The 4,176-nt window shown below is 39.9% G+C and overlaps 1 pseudogene; it reads left to right on the top strand.

Annotated features, from left to right (window-relative positions):
* The first annotated feature begins 1,007 nt into the window (after positions 1 to 1,007).
* LOC148553850 (small nucleolar RNA R71) lies at positions 1,008 to 1,106 on the top strand (annotated as a pseudogene).
* The last annotated feature ends 3,070 nt before the right edge of the window (positions 1,107 to 4,176 follow it).

The raw sequence follows: 4,176 nt of genomic DNA, 5'->3' as shown, positions 1-4,176 counted from the left end.
AAGATTCAGTCTTCTTTATTATTGAGAAGAGTAACTAATCTGGACTTCTAATTTCTCATCCCTTGCCAAAAGTTTGCTTTACAGTATTTATTTATTTTTAATTGCCATTTAAATTATTTGTCATATTTGTTCCTCATTCTTGAAACCCCAAATTTACAATCTCCATAATCAATAATAAGAACATACTTTCCTACAGTTCCTTGAGAAGACGACCCGAGGTTTGAATACTTCGGTTAACAATTTATTTAGGGGTTTGTTACTTGTGACAACCAAAACGTTTGTACAAAAGGGATTTTTGTTGGTTTAGAAACTATATCTACAAAGAGACTATTTTATTAAAATTCTTTACTAGCAAAAAAACCTAACGTCAGAGGATTTATCCGCAATTTTCTAGACCACGCAAAAGTTCTCTCGTCAAGTGGTTATTGTGGTTTTGGTATGGTGGCTGTGAATAAGTATTTTGTGTGGTCTGGTATGGTCTTGGGTTGGAGAATTGGTGAGTGGAGTTGTTGTACTGGTTTGGATTGTGGGGTCTGTGGTTTTGGTTTTGGTTTTGTTGGTTTTTCCACCCAAAGGTTGGGTGGTTCTTCCAACCAGGGTTGTAAGTCTTAGAGTAAGGGTCATGCTCTTGTCTTGCAGAATTTCCAATGTAGTTGACTTGTTCTTCCTCTGTGTTTTGACTCTTCTGGTACTGATGGTTGGGTGTGAATTGCTGCTACTTGGCTTGCCTCCATCTTCTTTGTGAGATCTGCCAATTGCTTGGCAATAATCTTGTTCTGAGCCAAAATTGCATCCATGTTGTTCAGCTCCATGACTCCCCTGTTGTTGCTTCTATTTGAGGCATAGAAGTACTCATTGTCAGCCATTGTCTCAATAACATCAATGGCTTCTTCAATGGTCTTCTTCTTGTTGAGTGACCCTCCAGATGAGTGATCCACAGCCTTCTTTGATTCATAGAAAAGTCCTTCATAAAAGATATGCAATTGCACCCACTCATTAAACATCTCAGGGGAGCATTTCCTTGTCAGATCTTTGAATCTCTCTCAGGCTTCATACAAGGTTTCACCATCCTGCTATCTAAATGTTTGAACCTCTGCTCTCAGCCTATTGACTCTTTGTGGAGGATAGAACCTTGCGAAGAAATTGTTAACTACATCTTCCCAAGTTGTAAGGCTCTCCTTTGGAAATGACTTTAGCCACTTGGATGCTTTATCCCTTAGAGAGAAGGGGAATAAAAGCAGCCTGTAAGCATCAGGATGAACTCCATTTGATTTCACTGTGTCACAGATCCTTAGGAATGTAGTGAGATGCTGATTAGGGTCTTCTTGGGTGTTTCCTCCAAAAGAACAATTGTTTTGAACCAGTGTCATGAGCTGAGGCTTCAATTCAAAATTATTAGCATGGATAGTTGGCTTTTGAATGCTGCTACCACAATTTCCTGGGTTTGGATTGATGTAGGAGCCTAGAACTCTCTTCTCTTGTCCAGCAAGGTTTGCTGCACCTCCTCTGGCATGATTGTTCATCTCTCCTTCATGATGGTTTTCCATATCATCCTCCATGGTTATATCCAAGTCTTCCTCCTCTTCTTCTGCACCAATGGCCTTCTTTCCTCTTGCTTCCCTCCTTAATCTCAAGAAGGTTCTTTCCGGTTCACTGTCAAAAGAGGTTGAGACCTCTCTTCTACCTATCATATAATGAACAAGTACAAGAAACAGCAAATGCAAAGTCCACTAAAACAGAGTATAGTTAGCTTGGTTAGAGTAATTTATCAAATGGTTAGTGAATTAGCTTGCTGGAAAGTAAGAAAACAGAGAAAAATAAAGAGAAACAGCAGAAATTGCAGAAAGTGAAAATGACAGCTGGAATTAAAATTCAATTACTCAAAAGAAAAGAAAAGTGCTCAATCTAGTTATTCTCCAATTTAGTAATTGTCAATACAAAACCAATCCCCGGCAACGGCGCCATAAACTTGATGCACGAAAATTTGCCTCTCAACAAATATTCTACTGGCAAGTGCACCGAATTGTCGTCAAGTAAAAACTCACTGTAGAGTGAGGTCGTATCCCACAGGGATTGGTTGGTTAATCAATGTTAATTGGAGAATTATTCTAGTTGAGCGAAATCAGAATTGAATTGGTGTTGCAGAATGTAAATTAGCGGGAAACTTAAATTACAGGAAATTAAAGGAACAGAAATTAAAATTGTAAGAAAGTAAATAACAGAAACTTAAATTGCAAGAAAATAAATGGGAATGGGGAATTAGCATGAAATTAAAGAAGCAGAATATAATAAGAATGGGTAAGATCAGAGTAGGAGATTCATTGGGCTTTAGGAGATATTGAATTCTCCGGATCAAATCATTTTCATCTCTTCCTCAATCAATGCATTCATTGACATTGCTTGGCGATCTTAGATGATTGGATCCCAATGTCTTGGCTCACCAATCTCTCTAAGCATGAACAATTGCCCAATATCTTGATTTAATTGCTCATGGGAAGAGATGAAGTTCAGTCACTGATTAGACCACACAAATTCATAGATCAAAGAATTGGTAGGATTAAATGTCATAATATTCATCCAACCCCCAATCTCATCCAATGTGAGAAAGTGTTTTTAGCATGAATTCCTCATACCTCTTTCAAGGATAAGAGGGATTCCAATTATGAGTAGCTTCTCTGTCAAGACAACTACCCAATTAAATTAAGATCGAAAGCTTTCTAACAAAAATCAAGAGAAAAGAAAGAAGAAGAAGATGAAAACTACTATTGATCCATTGAATTGCAACAGAGCTCCCTAACCCAATGAAAGGGTTTAGTTGTTCATAGATCTTAAAATGGAAAATGGAATTGAAAGATACATTGCAAAATTGAAAGAATTCAGAAAATTAAAATTGGCAGAGTGTCAATATCTCTCTCTCGCCAAAAGTTCCAAAAGTCCCCAACTAACTTCAATTCTAAGCTATTTATACACTTTTTTTTCTTGATCTTCAATCTATGAATTGGGCTTTTGGCCTTAATTGAATTGGGTTGAAGTTGCTCCAATTGGTTTCCCTTGCTGTTGAGAAGAGATCTGTTTGAATTGCCAAATTCTGATGCTCACGTTGGAGTCCACGTTTGAGGACCAACGTTGAAATAAATGCCCTTTAGAAAATTCAGTTCTGCTTGCTGTCATTGGCGTTTGGATCAACGTTAGAGTGCCAACGTTCTTCTACCCACACGTACGCGTGCTTTGCGCGTTTGTGCCCTTGGGGTCAAAATACGCATCCACGCGTGCGCGTACGCTGCGGGCGCGTGGATGCAAAATCCCAATTTTCAGTTTTGAAAGCTTTTAGAAGAATGTTGGCCTTGTCGTTGGACTGGCAACGTTTCCTCCAATGTTGGCCTATCCACGCATGCGCGCGATGTACGCGTGCGCGTGGACTCTCAAAAGTTAAGCCTGCACGTACGCGCCATGGACGCGTGCGCATCGTTGCGCGTTTTTAAATTCAGCATTTTGAGATCAGAATCGCGCACGTTGGGCAACAACATTTTAGGTAGCGTTTGGGGTCCAACGTTACCCATCCACGTGTACGCGTCAGCTACGCGTGCACATGGATTGTCAGAATTTCCAATCCACGCGTAGGCATATAGCACGCGTGTGCGTCGCTAGAAAATTTTAAAATCTCCAGAAAGCATATTTTATCACAACATTGGGGGTAACGTTGGCATGCCAACGTTCCCTCCAACGTGGGCACCAGCAAATTATGCAGAATCTTGCTCTGCTTTCTTCTCAACGGTGGAGTTTTTACACCTTATAGATTAAGGTGCGGAGCTCTGCTGTTCTTCATGAATTAATGCAAGTACTATTGTTTCTCTTTCAATTCACGCTTACTTCTTCTCCAAGATATACTCTTGTACTTAATTCAGTTAAGTCAGAATGAAGGGGTGACCCATGACAATCACCCACTATCTTCGTTACTCGCTTAGCCAAGATCCGCGTGCCTGACAACCACAAGCGGTCTACATGATGTTCAACGTAGTCATTAGATGACAACCGGAGTATATTATCTTGGGTCTCTAATCCATGATTTGCATCGTCTCTCCTGACAACAGAGCATCCGAATCTGTGAGATTAGAAGCTTCGTGGTATAGACTAGAACCATTGGCAGCATTCCTGAGATCCGGAAAGTCTAAACCT

The sequence above is a fragment of the Arachis ipaensis genome, chromosome B7 (assembly GCF_059453495.1).
Source record: "Arachis ipaensis isolate K30076 ecotype BB chromosome B7, ASM5945349v1, whole genome shotgun sequence".
In the NCBI taxonomy this organism is placed as follows: Eukaryota; Viridiplantae; Streptophyta; class Magnoliopsida; order Fabales; family Fabaceae; genus Arachis; species Arachis ipaensis.
Note: the sequence above shows the minus strand (reverse complement) of the source record. Positions and strands in the feature narration are given on the sequence as shown.